The sequence below is a fragment of the Lynx rufus genome, unplaced genomic scaffold (genome assembly GCF_022079265.1).
Source record: "Lynx rufus isolate CCGP_SWC_20201006 ecotype Redwood Valley unplaced genomic scaffold, mLynRuf1.p SCAF_9, whole genome shotgun sequence".
NCBI classification, from domain to species: domain Eukaryota; kingdom Metazoa; phylum Chordata; class Mammalia; order Carnivora; family Felidae; genus Lynx; species Lynx rufus.
In genome coordinates this window covers 10,871,968-10,890,930 of record NW_025814897.1, presented here as the reverse complement: position 1 = coordinate 10,890,930, position 18,963 = coordinate 10,871,968, and the positions used below count along the sequence as shown (strand labels likewise).

At 46.8% G+C, this 18,963-nt stretch overlaps 1 long non-coding RNA gene across 1 annotated transcript in view; it reads right to left on the bottom strand.

Moving 5' to 3' along the window:
- Positions 1-18,963, bottom strand: part of LOC124504666 (uncharacterized) — a 233,311-nt gene that overhangs the window by 106,011 nt on the left and 108,337 nt on the right. The window contains exon 2 of the long non-coding RNA XR_006960498.1: positions 8,150-8,174. This is a non-coding gene — a long non-coding RNA (uncharacterized LOC124504666). The remainder of the gene's footprint in view (positions 1-8,149; positions 8,175-18,963) is intronic.

Genomic DNA, 18,963 nt, shown 5'->3' with positions numbered 1-18,963 from the left:
CTGTCTGCCTTAGAATGAGACACCCCCTCGGGGCCAACGCAGAGTCTGGCCAGAGCAGTCTGGACTGCAGTTCCTCACCCACTGCCTGGGCCCCTTTGTGCAGGCTACAAACCACACAAATGAATAAGCCGGCCCTGCTTATAACAGGCCTGGGAGGGCAGTCAGGAACCTAAGAGCCCAGCCTCCCTAATGAAGAAACTGAGGCTCAACTTGGCCTCATGCTGAATTAGTGCCTGTGTTTCATGGCTAATAATTTAGGCAGATCCAAACACCACTCCCTAGGAGAAACCATGGTTCAGCCTGACAGAATGCAAGGAGCCAGACAGATGTACGTTAGAATGTTGACTCTTATTAGCCACATGAACTTGGGCTTTCCAAAGCCTGGTTTTGGCATCTGTAAAATGGGGACTAAAAATCTTGTCACAGAGGTCTTCTGTGAGGTTAAACGAGGTGGCATGAGCCACCCTGCCTAACCTGACACATGACTGACATCAGTTGGCCGTGTACCTCCAGAGTGAGCGGAGGGCACGATGCTGGGAGCATGAGGAGGCGTGTGCTCAAGTGTGAGGAGAGGGAGGAGGCAGTGGAGGTTCCTTCTCTCTCTGGTGACTCACAGCCTGGTGACTAGCGAGGCTGGGAGGCAGCATGTCTTGGTGGGGAGGAAGCCCCCCCAGCTCCGTGCAGGCGACATATTGCAGAGAGGCGGAGGGTAGCCTGGTGAGCATGACATGGCTCCAGAGAAATCTGTCACAGAGTTGGAGAAATAAAGAAAAACAGGAAATGCGCTGGGCAAATATCAGAACAGGACTCCCTGCAGTATGAGCATTTGGGGATGGGTGCTGCAGAGGGTGAAGGAGCAGGGATGCCAGCAGTGGTGGGGCCTTCATGGGCAGACACTCCTCTGCCAGCCAAGGTGTGGAGGAACACTGGGCTCCACCCAGACCAGGACCTCAACAGGGTCAGGGAAAAAGCCAGTCAGGACACTTTCCTGCCATCCCACCTGGAGTTTCGTGTTCTCTGTGGGGCAGCAGCTTGATTTCCTGGTCCCAGGGATTCTGCCTCAGGCTCTGGAGAACTGGGTGAGTTTCTCTAGCTACTCACGTGATTACACAGGAGGTCAGCTATGTGTCTCTTTTTCATTTGCTAAAAACAGATTCATTGAACACTTACTTTATTCCTGGTTCTGTGCTAGACACAGAAATTACACGTATAAATAAGATAGGATGCAAATCCTCATTTGGTTTTGATTACTAATGTGTATATATGTATGAAAGTGTGTGTGTATGTGCATTTTGCATCAATCTTTGCGGGTTTACGTATGTAGTTATGTTTACATATGTGTTTTCATGTGTGAATCCATATATGTAATTCTGGGTGTGCATGAATGTGTGTATATATGATCATGTATGTAAGTCTGTGTGGGTAAGTTGAAGTGTGTAAGTGTTTCTGCGTGCATCTTCTTCTCCAGTAACTAAGAAGAAAGTGTAGGGAGGATTCTCTGCAGTGGGCCTGAGGTTTATGTTTACAGAAAGAGGGAGTTATTGTTGGAAGCGTTTTGCTCCAAGGATTCTGGGAGCTGGGAGCTCACAGTGCCTCTCAGCACACTTTCCTCATGCCAGGTAGGGTTAGGATCTAAAGAGTCAGATAGACATAAGAGACTGACCCAAGCAAGCAGGAAGCCAGGACCCAGGATGGCAAGACCAGAATGAAAGAATGTGCCAAGGCCAGGGGCTAGAACCAAGCGATGAGAACCCCTAACAAGAGCTGAGGGCTTGGCGGTAGTCAGAGGATGGAGGAGTCAGAAGACCCGAAGCAGACAAGAAAACATCTGATACCCAGGTATCCTGGCAAATTGAGCCATGTTTCCTCCACCATCAGAGCGCAAGGTAATTTCTAAACAAAGGCTGCCTCAGGCAGAGCCTTGTTAAAATGTCCTGCAGGGTGACAACCAGTGCCTGGCTTGGGAACCAGTAAGAGATCAGTGTCTGAAGGTAAGGTGGCTCTTCCTGAGACACGAGCCATCAATGCCTCGAATGGAGATTGAGAATATAGAGTAGGATGGGGAAGCGGTGGCTGAGAAGACCCACAGGAGCTCTGAACAGGAAGAGGGGACGGATTGGACAGGACACTGAGGTCACCTAAAATATATGACCTTTGTCTGCTGTTGTCCTTGGCATGGCTTGTCACTTAGATGGGCTTCTTTGAGGTTTATGCTCACGTAATATCATTTTTATTATGCAGTTAATCACAGGAGGGAAAAGAAAAAGGGAGTGTATCTGAATGCTTCTATTTCATTTGCTTAATGGAGCGCTCAGAGTAGGAGAGAGAAAGCTCCCTAATCATTTATTTTAGTAACCGGAGTTATATTCGAGAGTTCCTGACAGTGACATCCAGCCACTGAGGGCAGGGAGACTGTCTTTATCTTGGTGCCTGTGAACAGAACCAGACATGCCTTCAAAGGCGTGCTGTCTGCTGAGAGTGCAGATAACAGCACCAATAAAGCAGGGCTGAGGCAAACAGCAGAGGTGTACTATCCAATCCTATTAGAGCCTGGATGAGAATTCAGTCTTGCTTCCCACAAGATTCCAGACTGTTGGTTTCTCGGCCGTGGGAGGGATTTTAGATGCTAATTCCAATGTCCTCTGCTTGTAGTGGCATTTCCTTTCAACGCTGCACTTGTGAACTTGGGTTGGCTTGTGTGGCTGCTTGGTTCCATTCTCCACACTGGGCCTGGGGTGAGGAGGGCAGCAGGTGCTGGGATAGACCCAACGGTAACATGTTTCTTCTCAGGCCTGCTTGGCTTGATTTCTAGGCTGTGAGTTCGCATTTCTCATCCAAAGGAGAGGTAGTAATGTGTGTGCTGGTAATAGCAATGGCTGTGGAGTCAGACTAAGCAGGGTTCAAACACTGACCCTTGGACAGTGGGTGGGTGCGGACTTGGACAAGTTACCAGGAATTTCAGCTACTGGGTACAAGTGAGGAGCAATACGGCATGGTGGTAAAGAGGGTGAACTCCAGACCAGATACTTGCCATGTGGCCTTGGGCAAGTTACTAACTTTATGCCCAAGTCCCCTCATCCATGAATTGGAAATTACTATAGTATCAACCTCATAGGCTTCTTGTGGGGATATAGCGATAGTTTAGAATCGTGCACTAAGTCTCTGACATTATTAATTTGACTATATCTATAAAATGGACACTATGGTAGTATATACATCACTGAACTGTTATGAAGATTATGTGAAACAGCGCTGATAAACTGCTTTGCTTAATACCTGACCAACAGTAAGCTCTCAATAAATATAAGCAGTTGTTGTTGCTAATGAAATCAGCTTGGATGCCAGGTCAGGGCCCAGACAGCAAGGCGGTCCTTGCTAGACGAGCCGTCCGCCTATCGCCCCTCCTGATGGGGAGGAGGTCCGGGCAGGCTTAGCCTAGTTACATCATGACGGCTGTTACAGAGAGACACATCTCATCTCCTTGGCTGACTCCAGGCCTGGCTGAGCGTCCCCTCTCTTATCGACCCGGGAGGCGGCAGACGGAGGGGGCTGTTTCCTTCATGAAAAAAAAAAAAAGAAAAGAAAAGAAAGAAAAAAAAGCCTGTGCCTCTGAATTGCCGCTGGGTGCGAGACAGAGGAGGAGTGGGCAAGAATGGGCACAGGGCCAGGGGAAGTAGGAGTGGGTGTGTGGGAGGAGCGGAGAGATGGCTGGGCTCCCACCACTGGAGACAAACACACCCTGTCTGGAGGTTTGCTGGGTGCTGGATCCCTGCCTGGCACTCGTAAAGGCAGAGTGAGTGTGCACTGGGACCTTCCCTCATCCAGAGAAGACTCACTTTCAGAAAGGGCCCTGGCAGAGCACCAGGCCAGGTGAGGAGCCCCTGTAGGTCCCGGGGTTAAAAGTCGGGGCTGCCACCTGCCAGAGCTAAGAGATCCGTAACTCATCCTTCGAAAGATAATGAATATCAAGAACTGAGTGACGGACACAGGCCATGCTTTCGCTTTGGGGGATGGGACCCCTGATCCAGCGGAGCTCAGCGCTCTGCAACTGGTACCAGCAAGCCTCCCAGCCCCAGGCTAGCACCACCCCATTACCCGTGATCCAGTTTTATTCTACAGTGCCTTGTCTAAGAGCAAAGCCAGGACTTCCTGCTGGAATAGCCAGTCACATTTGAGTATCATGCCATCTAATTATTTAGCAAATGATAATAATAATGAGCCACGATTTAGCCAACACGTATGGGAGACAGATTGTCCTGGGCGGTTTCTACAGTGCCTGACTCTACTGCTTATTAACTTCGAAAGCCTCCATTTTCTCACCAGTTAAATGGAAACATGCCATAGTGAGAGATTATTGTCCTGAGGACCAGTCAGTCACACATGGTTGATAGACACAGCACTCGGCCACCTGCAATCCCCCGTAAGGCAAACCTAGGGCCCATGTATGGCAGGCATGGCCAGCAATCACCCCGTGCTGTCAGCAACTTTAGGGTCTGCTCAGCAGCACAGAACTGCTTTGGCTAAGGTCATGCCCTTCCCAAAGAATCCCTGGAGGTCTTGGCACAGCACACGGACCCTGGAGAGCGAGCAATAAACCCTGGGAAGACCTGCCAAATCCATAAAATTTTAGGCGTGCAGTGCAGGGATAACTCCTTCAAAGTAAAAGGCAAATGATCGAATCTTAAAACTCTGTGGTAATAATGGAAGCAAAACACCTGGTGAGCATCTTTGGGTTCTGGAAGCAGCATATTCCAAACCTAGGGGCACTGCTCTGGCCCATATACCAGGTGACACAAAAGGCTGCCAGCTTCAAGTGAGGCCTATAGCAGGAAAAGGGCTCTGGCACAGGTCTGGGCTGCAGGGCAAGCAGCCTAACCATTTAGACCACACAGTCAGGCAAACTTGCAGGAGGCATCAACATAGGGAAAGATGCCACATGGGGTTCCTGGAAGTCTCAGTGGGAGAATCAAAATTCAGGCCCCTGTGCTTCTGAAGCAAGACCCTGCCCTCTGAAGCACACGCCTTTAGAAAAATACCTCCTGGTGTGTGGTATGAGGTCTTTAGAAATGGAATGCCCAACCATGAGATACATCAGGGGGTGAGGTGGATGGAATTCACCTTTGTGAGCTTGTCTATCACCAGGTCAGGCAGGCCCAGCAACAATCCACTGTAAGACAGAACTGGTTCATCCAGGACTGGGGGCAAGCAGGGCCGGGGACATGAGGAAGACGCCTAAATAGTGGCCCAAACCCCCATGGCGCCCTCTACTTACACCAGAGCTCCTTCTTCATCTCATGCCTGTGGCCCTATGGAGGAATCTCATGAGACCAACTAAGGAGGAGGAAAAAGCCAGAGCGGGGCTTATGCATGGGTTAGCTCTGTAAGTGGGTATAAGTACCAGTGGCCTTAAAAGACAGTAGTGCCTTCTGCTTCTGGGAAGATGGAGTACACATATTTTTCCCTATTCTGTCTGTCAAAGACAACCAAAAATTGCACAATGTATATAAAACAAACCTAAGAAGGCTCTGAAAGGCAGAGAGAAGAAGGCAGACTACATAAGACCCTTGGGACCTGAGGAACATCACAGGGGCCAGTTGTCTAGGCCTTCCTTTGCCTCATCCATTCTAGGCTTGGGTCTGAAAACATGAGCAAGCTGGAAATGCCAATGAGTACTGGCAAAATACCCCCAATAAAGACCTTCTCCCTCATCCAAAGGACCAGGAAAAGAACAGTCTAGCAAGACAGAAAACTTTTAGAAAATAACTACTCCCCTCTGGCCAAACACCAGAGGAGAAACTGTGGTCCCACCCCCCAACCCCAAAGGCCAAGTAGGGAGCCTCTGCTCCAATCCCCTCATCAGAGTGGCACCAGAGAAGGCCCAATGGACAAAGGGAACTTTTATACCATCCCCTACTCCCAGTGGAGGCCACATCCACTCTTCACTCACCCCCTAGTACACATTTTTCTGGCTCAAGACGGGTATTTCTCTCAGTTTCCCAGGACACCACACTTGTGTGTGTGTCGGGAGAGGGGAAGAGGTATTTTCTGAGTCTGACGTAAACACTTTTGGCTTTGGGTTGAAATTGCTGTCTGCAAAGCCAGTGAAATTTACTCCATGGTATCCGTTTGGTTTTGCCCCAAACCCTGGACTCTCCCAAATCTTGTGTTCTGGGCCCCAGACAAGTCTTGTAAATTTCTCTGGTCCTAGTTCACAGTGGGCATGCTTATTTAGCTCGGTTTGAATCCCTCCTCATCTACTGGCCAGCCAGGTGGCTGTAGTCAAATGACTAAGCCTTTCTATGCCCAGTGTTTCTAAAGCAGATATGATAACAGCACCCATCTTATGGGGCCTCAGTGGGGTCATACAGGCACAGGGTCCATCATATAGTAAACTCTCAATAAATGTTAACTTCTGCTCTCCTGAGTACCTCTTCCCACCTCTTCTCTTTTTCTCTGGGACCTAAAATCATGAGGCTTAAATCTCAGACTCAATTCTTCCATGTACTGGCTTTGCGACCTTGGATCAGTCTCTTAACCTTTCCGATTTTAGTTTTCTCATGAGGATGAAAGGCACAGACACACCACCTTGGAAGTGTTGTGAGGATGAGACGCTGGCTGTGTGAAAGAGCTTTTTCCATAGAATTTGCATAGTTGCTATGCAAATGGCATTCAGGCCATGGAAAAGGATCCAGAAAGTGCTCATTGTCCTCACAACAGCTGGAGCCAGCATCACAGACTGGCTTTATGGCGTAAAAGCTCACATCTGCCACACACACTAGCATGTTAAACTCTCACTCTTCTCCCGTCAGCTTCCCTGAGTGTGCTTCCATCGTTTCCTTACAATACTGATCTGCTTAACACCTCTCATCCCCCAGTCCACGCGCAAGTGCTCCTGTACACACCCAGGTCTGAGGGCCTCCATGAGTACGCAGGGATGGAGGGGAGGGGGCTTGAGAGGCCTTTCTGAGAAGTTGGAATCTTGGTTGGACTTACTCTCTCTCAGTGGTCATATTTGGGCTGGGGTGACACCACCATCCTAATCTTATACCACAATGGAATTTTGAATCTTTGGAATTAGTAACTGAACTTTTTTGTAATAGACGGGAGGAAAGAGAGACTCACTGAAGGGAAATTTCGTCAGAGACAACACACTTGGGTTTTCATAAGTCTGGGTGCATTTCTTAGGCTGGGTTCCTCAGTAGCAGATCCTGAGACGGGTTATTTTTCAAGTGATTTATTAAGGAAAGCCTCTCAGGAGAAAGTGAGGTGAGGGAAGCAGGACAAGGAAGACAGAAAAGCCACCAAGTGTGTGAATTCAGGCAGAGTCCCTGGACAGTGACTTTAGCCTGGTCCTAGAGAGCATCTCTGGGTGTAAATGATGCCTCAAAGTTTGTCAGGACCAGAGCTAAGAAAGCTGAGAATAAGTACCCCCAGCCAAAGACTAAAGGGCAGGAGGTAGTGTGTGGGGGCTACTAACCTGCCACGCACTGCCAGCTGTCCACACCTATGGGTATGCAGCCACAAGGCCTGCCTCAGGGAGAGTCAGGGATGGCAAAAATAAAGCAGAAAGTCACAGGAGCAGGGGGAGGAACGCGTGTAAATGGTAGGAAGGATCCCTGGGCATCTGGGTAAGCCCAATACTGACAGTATCTACCTTACATTGATTCCCTTTATGGGTATTTTCCTTTATTTCCCTCCATAGTTCCTGGGCCATAAGCAAACACCCTAAAAATAATTCTCTCATTCATTACTGGTGGACATGTAAATTGCCAAAACCACTTTGGGAGACAGTTTGGCTTCCTCTCCTAAATTCAAAAAGCCCATGTCCTACTAACTCCCCACCTAGTTACAAGCTCTTTCTCATTTAGGAGCAGTCACATTCCAGGGCACAATATCCCGGATGTGGACACCAACCACATACCCATCAACAGTAACACAGATATATATATATATAGATATACATATATATAACATAATATCCACACAATGGAATATTGTAGAGCAATGAAAATAAACTACAGATTTACACAAATGCATGTTTCAATCTCGAATAAATGTTGAGTGTATAAGACACTACAACACAAAACCACATGAGATTTTGTTCCTATAAGGTTAAAAACAATAAGCAAAAATAAACTATAATACTTACAGTTGGATGTGTAGACCATAAAACCCTAAAACAAAACAAAGGAATGATTACCACAAAAGGCAAGATACTGGTTATCTTTTGGAAGTGGGGGTTAGAGGGGGGTGGGATTCAGGGATTCTAGGGGGCTGGGGACCTTCTATATCTTGACCTGCAAATTGTTACAGTAAAGTTTGCTTTGTGATAAATCATCAAGATTCAAGCATCTCTTTTATATACTTTCCTGAATATGTGGTATACTCCATAATCAAAAAGAAACTACTTTTTAAAACAAGTTTTAATTTCCTTTCCTTTTCTCCTTTTTCTTCCACTTTGTAATTGTAGCAAAATAAACAAGATAAAACTTCACTTTTAACAATTTTTAAATGTACATTTAATTCAGTGGCATGAAGTCCATTCATAATGCTGTGCAACCATTGCAACCATCCATTTCCACAACTTTTTCATCATCCCAAATAGAAACTCTGCAGTCATGATGCTGTAATTCCCATTCTCCCCTTTCCAGCACTAGTAATCTCTAGTCTACATTCTGTCTTTATGAATTTGCCAATTCATTGGTCTTTTTGTGTCTGAATTATTTCATTTTGCATAATGTCTTCAAGGCTTACCCATGTTATAGCATGTATCACAATTTCATTCCTTTTTATGACTGAATAATGCTCCACTGAATGCATATACCACACTTTGTTTATCCATGCTGATGGACACTTGTGTGGTTCCCACCTTTGGGCAGTTGTGAACAGCACAGCCATCGACAAAGGTGTGCAAATATCTGTTTGGTTCCCTGCTTTCAATTCTTTTGAGGACAAGCCCAGGAGTGGAATGGTTGGATCTGCTTCTGTTTTGTTTTGAAGTTTTTGAGAGAGTGAGAGAGTACATGTGCAAGTGGGGTAGGGGCAGACAGAGAGGGAGAGAGAATTCCAAGCAGGTTCCACACTGTCAGTGCAGAGCTCAACGTGGGGTTCAAACTCACAAACCATGAGATCATGACCTGAGCCGAAATCAAGAGCCAGACGCTTAACTGACTGATCCACCCAGGTGCACCACCCACCTTCTGCTTTTTAAACCAAAGGAATGGGTCTCTCCTCTTCCCAAGAATTTTTGCATGAATCCCAGCCAATGAGAGGGCTGACTATTGGAGGGCGGGGTGAGGCAAGGAAGTGAGAGATGCTCCTAGCTTCTGTCACTCATGACTGAGGCAAGAGGCGATGGAGGCCAGGATCCCTGGGTTCTGTGCCAGCTCTACCAGCCATGACCTAGCATGCCCCTTGCCCCCTGCACCTAGTGACCCCATGACTCCGTGGGAACAATATCTCCCTTGTCGGTAGGAAGAGAATAAGCAAGGATGAGCGGGAGATGTCAGAGACTTTAAAGAAGCATCTTGACATTGATTAAAAACAAAACAGGGTGAGTTAGCAATGACAGACAAACTCATACTGTGGTCCTCTCTGGCTAAATGGGGGTGAGGACAGTGGAAGGGAAAGGTGCAGGAAGACAGGGAAGGTGGATGCTGGAGAAATGGAAGAAAGGATTGAAGAGAAGAGAATGAGGGCAGTGGGGAAGGAAGGCTATTTTCCAGAGGCAACAGCCTGGAGCTGGCATCCCTGAGCAGTGGCCTCTAGAGCTGCCGCCGGAATTCTAGAGGAAAAATAACAGCCCGTCACTCTCGGTGACTGGCATGCCACTTTATGGGGCCTGAAAGCAAAAACGCGGCAACAATGACAGAAACAGGTGTCTGTAAACAGGGAGACAGAGCAGTCCTCAGCCTGATCCTTCTGAAGCACATCCCCACCTAATATATTATTGACAAGGCTGACTTGTATCAAGACCTTCTGGCCTCCTGTGTAATAAATGTGTATCTCCCACTCTTTATCACCCATTACCTTATTAAAATAGTCATCTTAATTTCATTGTTAAAGTGATTAATAGGGCAAGTGTTAAAGGAAATTAATCCTCAAAAGGAAGAATAACTATAGCCGAAAACTAACTCCTCTGAATTTGTCTGGTGGTAAAGTTCAGGATTTTGTAGTTAATGAGCCTTAGAGAGTTAAATATAGAAGAGTGCAGGAGAGTCTGGTGAGAGATGGAGAACAGAGAGCTGGCAGAAGCTGAGGTTGGAGGAGAGCATGGTTCACACCTCTGTGTCCACTCACTACGAGCTGAGAGGAGGCTGTACCTCCTGGCCTCTCGCACCTGCAGTGCTCATGGTGGTGCCTGCCCCTTGTGCGGTCCCCAGGGATTCAGAGCCCAGCCCAGCCCAGGGCTCAGTATGAACCAGTGGCAAGGAGATGTAGGGGCTGAGGGGAGTCCTAGACTGAGGATGAGCTACTTGAAATGGAGTCAGAAACAGCCAGCAACAGGCTGCTGCCATATTCCCCCCCTTCTGAGTTGGGTGAGAGAAGATCAGCATCCCATTCCTTTCCTCCTCTGTCCCACCTGCTCTTTCCACCCTGGGGTCCCTGCAGTCTTTAGCTCTCCTGTTCCACTGACCAGGCAGCTGGATCTCCAGGGAAGAACTGAGCGCAGGTGCCTGGGGGCTGCAGAGGGGGAATTATGGTTCCCTTTGACAATTCCTTCACTTGTGCATTCAATCATTCATCTCATGTTTATTAAGCTGCTGTGATATAGCACTTCTACTTTAAAAGCTGGGCATAGAAAGAAAGGCTTGGCCCTTTAACTCAAAGTTTCCAGTCTGTTGGAGACAAAAGACATATGCAAACAGATAATTACCAGACATGCATTGCTTGTTTAATGCTCCCTTAGAGATGTGTGTGTGTGTGTGTGTGCGTGCGTGTGTGTATGAGTGTATATAGTAGCATTCCAATACTCAGCTATTAAATATATAGATCTTTTATATTCTGAAAGAGTTCTCATAGGCTCTCAACCAATGAAAACTTCTCAAGAACTTTCTGTGGGTCTTGGCTGATCAGTACACCGCAAACACCCTCAGCTAATGACCTGCAGCGTGTGCTGGTGTACTTGGTTTTGATGTTCTCCCAGCCTGTTACTGCGTGTCCCTGTCAACAGCAGTGATACTGACTGGCTAACCAAAGGGGTACGACATGGCGGTGGTTCTGCTGCAGTGAAACCAGAACATACAGGCAGGATGTTACAAATTGAGTTCTCCTGTCATTCAAGGTATGTTCCAGGAAGTGGGGGAGGAAGCACAGAGTAAAAAGCAGGCAATTAGGGAGCATAAAGACCTTTGACATTAATAATGACATCATAAATGTCACTGTAGCCTGGTCGGGGGAGGAGCAGTGGTCAACGATCGTATGCAAGCATTTGCAAGAAGCTTTGGTCCGAGACAGGGGACATGAGGAGAATGGAAGAGCACTGTGTCCCTGGATACCCCCTCCACAGAGACAATGCCAGGGGGGCACTTGCAATGCTGTCGGGCAGTCCGAGGCAACAAGGTTGGGCCCTGGCCACAGTCTGCTCTGCATGTCTGATGCAGGCAGAGAGAGGCCTCTGGAAGTCTGGGAGTTCAATGTCCACTCATTTCTGACATCCTTAGGCTTCTGTGTAACTAATCCCATAGATTACTAACATACAAAATCACCATTGTGATATCAATAATATAGAGCACTCTACTAAGGTTTGTCTGTATTTAAACATTCTCTTTGAAATATGGGTACAGAAGTAATGAAACATGAGGATCAAAGTGGGAAAAAAATCTGTGTTTGATATGTTGAAATTCTATCAATATCAGTTCAAAATTAAATCTATATTCATCACCGAAAGACTGAAATGGCATAAAAATTCACGATCACTTTGAAAGTTGTTCGTTTTTATATGCAAAAACATTATTCAGAGCCTTCAAAGGGTTAAAGAAAAGGAACTAGAAAGTGTCTTGGCTCAATAACTTCGGGAAGAATTTTTTATCCTTTTTGAACATAGAAATATTTGTAAAAATTTAAATAGTAATATAAGCTGAAGACAGAGATTAGATGATATCATAATTCCTATCTTTTGCAGAATTGTTTGGAGTATTAGCATTCATAACACTAAACAAAATAACCATTAGGGTCCGTATTTACTGCTTCATTTGTAAATGCCATTTAGATCATGAGTCTTTCCTATTTGCAAATTCTTCATATTTGAGAGGTTGAATTAAGAGTAATATGTCAATCTGAGGATTCTGTGAAGAGAAAAACCTCAAAAATCATGTGCAACAACATCCATGATAAACTGTCTTATGTCAAGGCATAATAAAAAATATGTATATGAAAGAAAAAAACCCAAAGCAGAACCCAAATATCCTGGTCTACTGATCTCTGTTGGAAATGAGCATCCATCCACCAGAGTTCAGGGCCTGCAACAGGATCATAGGGCTGATTGTTCTCAACTCTAACACCAAACTTCTGAAAATTTAACCACTAACATTTTTAATTAAGCAATTGTAATAGTAATCATTTGGCATAATATTTCAGATTTATTCCTGAATTCTGGAAGGTCATCTTATGATGACTGATTTTAGCATTCGGTGTTTGGCCAAGATATGAATGCAGCTAGTGTTCACCTATTTGGTGTGATAGATGCTCTACGAGACGTGGTGATAACATGACTGAAGTCATGCCTGAGTGTCTATAAAAATTAGGGAAGGCTACACATAGAAGCCAAAACAGAAACTGGAAGGATGAATTCCAAGTTTGCCCAGAGAATGAGAACGAGATAAGATAGGGTATTCTAGGAAGAGGGAACAGTTAAAACATGTCTTGAATGTCTTTTGAATGCCAGGGGCCACTTTGGTGTTTTCTACACGTGTTATTTCCTTAACCAATAGGATGAAGCAGGTACTCTTTGATCTTTTTTGCAAAGGAGCAGAGGCTCAGAGAGGGGAAGTAACTGCTCTCTGTAACCTGGAGAGTGGCTCCAGAAGAAACTCCCAGCCTCATAAGGCTTCTCTGGAAAATTGCCCATATCCCTGGGTCCCCAGCTCTCTCACTGCTTCAGGTAGGGTGAGGGCTTGCCCTGGGCCTGCCCTGATTCTTTCCAGGTGGTGCCCATGGCCTTATGCCTCATCAGTGACCTTATTCCTATCCCTGGCCTTATTTCTTACCTGTTGCCTTATTTCTAAAGTCACACACATCCATTCTCCCCATTGATGCCATTTTCATATTCCAGACAGGCCTGGGCAGAGGTGTCTCGGGCACCAACCAGAGCCCTCGGTTTTCTTTGTGGCCCAGCAGGTCATCCTGTAGAGCCCTCTTCTAATGGCTTGATTCTCTTCAGACGCTTTTCTTTCTTCTTTGGTTTCCCTTTCTTCTCTTTCATCTCTTCTGGGGAAGGCCCGCTGCCTGGCATGGCTATTGTGCTTGGAAATGAGCCTCCTGGGCTGGTGAATAAATTGCATTTTATTCCTCCCTGTCACTTCTGGCTGGGGAAGCACTGGGAGATGAAAGCTGAGACGTCAAAAGCGCTTCCTTTGACCCAGGGAGGCATTTCTCATTTCCGAGCCCTCGGGCTGCACTGAGCCCCCACATCGGTGGCACTGGCAGGAGCTGAGCCTCGTCCAAACCCAGGGGTCTTCTGGGCCTCCTGGGCTGAGCATCTGGATGTCACTGTCTTCACTAAATCAGCAGAGGGGGCAGGGCTCACTTCTCAGCAAAGCAGAAGCATCACTGATAGAGGTGGCTCCTCAAAGGGACAAGCAGGTCCCCTATGTGGAGTGACTGAAAGTTGGATTTGTACTGTCATGTCAAACTGCATGCAGAGATGCTCTCCTGTGGGCCAGGTCCCACTTCTCTCCCCTGCGCTACTCAACACTTATCGCCTGGCTCCTTGTTGAGCAATCTCTCTTGTTAAGACTCATAATCTATCTCTTCATTCTCAGGTGAGCATGGACAAAGGTGGGAGATGGGAGAAATCAGTCACTGATCTAAGCACAGAAACTGGGCTCTGAAGGACAAGCAGGTCTCCACCGTCCCTGCAGGAGGAGTGACAAGTCGATGGAGGGGCTGAGACAACAGAGGGACTCCAAGGAGAAAGCTGGCTTCTAAAATAGGGAATGTTCAAACAAAACTGCCAATCCCAATCTGGCAAAGCCACCAGAATCCCTCCCTCAAGTCGTCTTCCACCCCATCCAGGAACAGCCTGTGCATGAGGAAATCCTTGATAACTGCACTTCTGAGTATTTCCAGAACATATTAAAGCATTGACTGCAGAGGAAGCCAGGATGTACAGAGGTACACAGTTTGAGGTCAGAAAATTCAAGGATCAAATTCTGGCTTTGCCACTCACAGGCTGAAGGTGGGCAGTCTGGAGGCTCTATCCCAGTCCCTAGGGCCATAAAACAGAGAGAATGGCCTCTACCCCACATGCTGAGAAGGCTGAATGGAATCATCTGTGTAGAGGGTCCACCCCAATAGCTAGCACTTGTTGATGGCCAACAAATGGTTATTTTTACTGCTGGCTGGCTATACACACTGAAGAAGGATGTCACCCAATTGAAAGGGCACAGATTTTGGAAACTGAGCGACTGAGCTCAAATTCCACTTCTGTCTCTTGGTAACTGTATGATTCTGGGCAAGTTTCTTACTGCAAGCATAACCACCAGTTCTGACAGCTACCATTCACAAGGGGCTTATTATGTGCCCAGGGCTCTGGCTATGGTGCTGTCTTATTTCTTACAAAGGGCCAAGTCACCCACTAAAACACTTACCCCTAGAAGCAGCAATGAGATTTGAAATCAGGTTCATGAACTTAGTCCACACTTGTGACAAGTATATCTCCTCACCAGACTGTTTCACCTAACCATCTGAGCCCCTGTCCCTGCTGTGTAAAATAGGGGTGATAACGCCCACCTCCTGGATTTAGGAAAAGAACGATAGAAAGTAATCCATGTATGACTCCCCCAAAACAGCAATCTTCTTACTATCATTGGGCTCAGGAGGCAACATGTAGTATGAATTCCAAGTTGTGGTCACAGTTTCTGGGGGTGGCAAGAGATTATAAGAGTCATCTGATTCCAGCCTCCTTCAATTCTCATTGCCACAAGTGAAGACCACCAACTGGCTGATTTCTGAGACCTACAAGGACAGAGTGCTCCAGATAATGATCAACATGTCCAACTGGGACTTGAAGATTATACTAGGAAAATTTATGGAGCTGAACATTGTGTCAAGTCCCATGGCTTCCAGTTTTTGTATTCCTTTACACAGTTCATCGTGGTTGGGGAAAGCCCACATTGCATCTACAGAGATCCTATGGGTCCTCTTCCACTTAAAGATGTGCTCCCTGCCTGTCCTCATGACACAATGACTGTGGGGCTAATGTCTCCTGGGACATCCCCTCAGCTCCCCTCTCTCCTCAAGGGTCTTCTCTGGGCTGGGACCATTGTTTCTGTTTTGCATATGGGAAAGAGGCCCCTAGGGGAGGAGGGGCCTTTTATCGATGGAACAGAAGGTTGAGGACAGGAGAGGTATGAAGGGTCCTTTCCTCAATGCTGGTCCTGACTTCCCCTTTGCTCTCCCTGGGGAAGACTGGACATGTGTCCACCCTCAGTCCCCCGAAGTTCCGAGGCCTCTGCAGAAGCTGTGTGGAACCTGAGAGCCATCATACGTCACTTTACGTGATAAATTCAGAGAGATGGAAAGAAAAAGTACCCTGAATACTGATGGCTGTGCAGCTGTGAGAAGGAAAGTTTCCAGAATTGCAATGAGCAGCCTTGTGCTGAAGTTTTATGTCATTTGCTTTCAATTCCATTTACAGTTATTTCTTGTTTTTATATCATGTTTTATTGAAATCCATTTTTTACTTTAATGCTTTAGGCTCAGTCATGGATCTTTTCTTTCCCCCCTATCTTTTGCCTCTTGAGCACGTGAAGGTTCACATTATGCAAACAGCACAGAGAGGGGTTTTGAAGTATCATGGGTTTTGTTCCTTTCTGTATTTCTCAGATTGAGTATTTTTTTGGAAGCAGGCTGGGAACACGGCCATGCAATCCGGGTGTAGTTCAGAACCTGCAGGCAGGCTGGCTTGCCCGGAGTAGGGCCTGCCCCCTCTTGCCTTTGTAACTGGAACTCAGTCCAGTACCACGCTCCACTTCCATCCTCATGACCAGATGACTGGCTGACCGAAGGAGAGAGTACCCTACTTTGGACTGCAGGTGCTTTAGGTAGAAAGAGGGAAGAAACAAAAGTATGGTCTTGGAGGCTCTGAGGCAAACCAGAGCATGTCTGGAAATTAAACTGAACAAGGGATTGGGGTCTGTTCCATTCCTGCTGCCCCCACGTCCGGGCACGTCATGGCCTCTCACTGGAGAGGCTGCAGAGCCTCCTACCAGGCTGCCTGCCTCCATCGGCTCTTCCAGCAGAGAAGGACAACCCTGAATGCCACCTCATAGAGCATCTCCCAGCTCTAAGCCTCTGGGTCTCCACCACACCTGACATCCTCAGTGGCATCCATCTCAGGACCTGCTAATGGTTGCCAGGCCAATCAGGACAGGCTCTTCGCTGCTCTTGCCCCTGCCAGGTTCGCTTCCAGCTCCACTCAGATAACCAGTTGTTCTACCATGGGGAAGGGCTTTCCATGTGAGTCTGCCCATCCAGGAAGCTTGTCTGGCCCACTCTGGCTGCTGGTGCTCTTTCTAAACTGTGGCTAGCCATTCACTTTGCCCAGTGTCTCGTGTTGATATTAACTTTGACCCGAGTGTCTTGTCTCTTGAAGTTTGCATAGGAGGGTTGTAAATCAATCAGGACTATGAATCCATTTTATGTAATTTGGCCTGCATAATCTGAGGCAACCCAGTCTCTCTGTGCCTCACTTTCCTCATCCAAAACCTGGAGATCATACCAGTACCTAACTCAGAAGGGCATTATGAAAATTAAGTGAGTTATTATATGTAGAGTACTTAGAATAGTGTTTAACACATAGTACATAATATATAAGTGTAAGTTTTTATTATGATTATTTCCAAATAACAGAAATAAACTCAAGGCAGCTTAGCTTTTTAAAGGGTAAATTAGTATTTTAAGGAAGGTTATACAAATCTCTGTAGAACCCAAGGGCAGAGATGTATCTGGGCTTCAGGTGGGTGCTGATGCCAGATGGGAGATGGTTATGCCTGGTTATTCTGTGAGTTCATCTTTCTCTGTTTCTTGGTCCTCCAGCAGGAAACATGGCCACTTGCAGTTCCCAAGTCACCTGTCCAGCCACACAGAGAAAGCGAGCTCTCCTTACTAATTTGTAGGGAGAGCCTCGGATAGGTTCAGTTTGGATCAGGGCTCAATCTTTATCCAGTCAGCTCTGTCCAAGAGAGTGTGACCGGGCCATGTCGCCATGTCTCATAAAATGGGTGCAGGGCTTGCAGTTAAGTGTGTGTGTGCACATGCAGGCTAGTCATGAACCCATCAGCGTCTTCAAACTGTATCTTCCACAGTGCAGGGGGCTCTTTATACCTCCCCAGCCTCAGTTTACTGTAGCACAGAGTGCCTCACACATAGCTGGTGCTGAGTACAGATTAACTCAAGTCTAAATGTAGACTCAAAGTACAAGGATTATAGCTCACTGTGTTTGCTCATCAAACTTTGGAATGAGTTAGACAGATTTGCAGAACTCCCTTGGGCTTGAAATGACTCTCATTGCTGCTGTTTCTTGCCCGCCCCCATCTCCTACCATGTGCCAAGATACTGGTCAGTGGGAATAGCATCCATGAGGAAAAAGTGCAAGCAGGACTTTGCAGAAATGTGCAGTTACCAACACTCTCTTTGTGTTGAGAGCCAGCAGAGGCTCGTACCGCCCACTCAGCTGGGCTTGACCTCCCTTTTCTCACAATGAATGGTCTATCAGGCCACAGGCACTGGAAACTTTCCTTGAGGCACTGACTGGGTGAGCGTCACCCTGGGGGGTCTGAGCAACATGCTGACAGAGGTGATGGAAGGCTGCCTGAGCTTAGGTCACTCATAGAAGTGAAATCAGACTCTAGGCAAGAGTGAGGATGGGTCACTTAGGAGAGTATCTCCTTCGTCCTTGACCCCAAACCTCTCAACTGTTCATACCCAGCTCATCCTCATCAACAGAGAAAATGCACAAGAGCTGCCTGCTCCAGTCCTGCTTAGCCTCACCCTGTAGGGAAGTGGTTCCCAAACTTGTCACCCTAGGGCAGTGGTTCCCACACTTGTCACCCCGTAGGGCAGTGGTTCCCAAACTTGACTGCATATTAGAATCATGTGGGGAGCTTTTAAAGATCCTGATTCCCAGGCAGTGCTCTGGAACAATGAAATCAGATTCTCTGGGAGGGGGACCGGGCATGCTTCAATATTTTTAAACCTCCCAGGTGGTTCCAAAATGCAGGCAAGTTTGCAAACCACTATACTACAAGCTCATTTCTTCACATGGTTCTAATACTCAGGTGACTCAAAAACCTGTATCACCAGCCTACACACCTTCTCTCTGTGCCAAGCTTCTTGTTGCTTCAATGTGTTCTCTCTTGCACAACTAATTTACAAGTTCTGAACTTCTGTTTTTTGCCCTGGCATCATCTCCAGCTCTTCAATCCCTTGTCTTCAAACCTTGGTTAATTCACTCACCCCCCTTCTCAGCACCATCATGGCATCCAGACATTTCATTTCCACTGCATTAAATTGTGCTTCTGTTGCTTTACAAAAAATATCATTTATTATAAGCTTCTTGAAGGTAGGAGGGACAATGTGTCCTATTTTTGTTTTTATATCTTCCTAGAGTACCTGGTAAAATGTCAACTGCCAGTAAATGTGGTTGCCCCAAGACGGAGGAGAGATCTGGCCAAGGGTGGTTTAGGCAGAGCCAGTAGGGGCCTCTGAAGGTTGGAGAATCTTTTTCCAAACTTTCAGTCT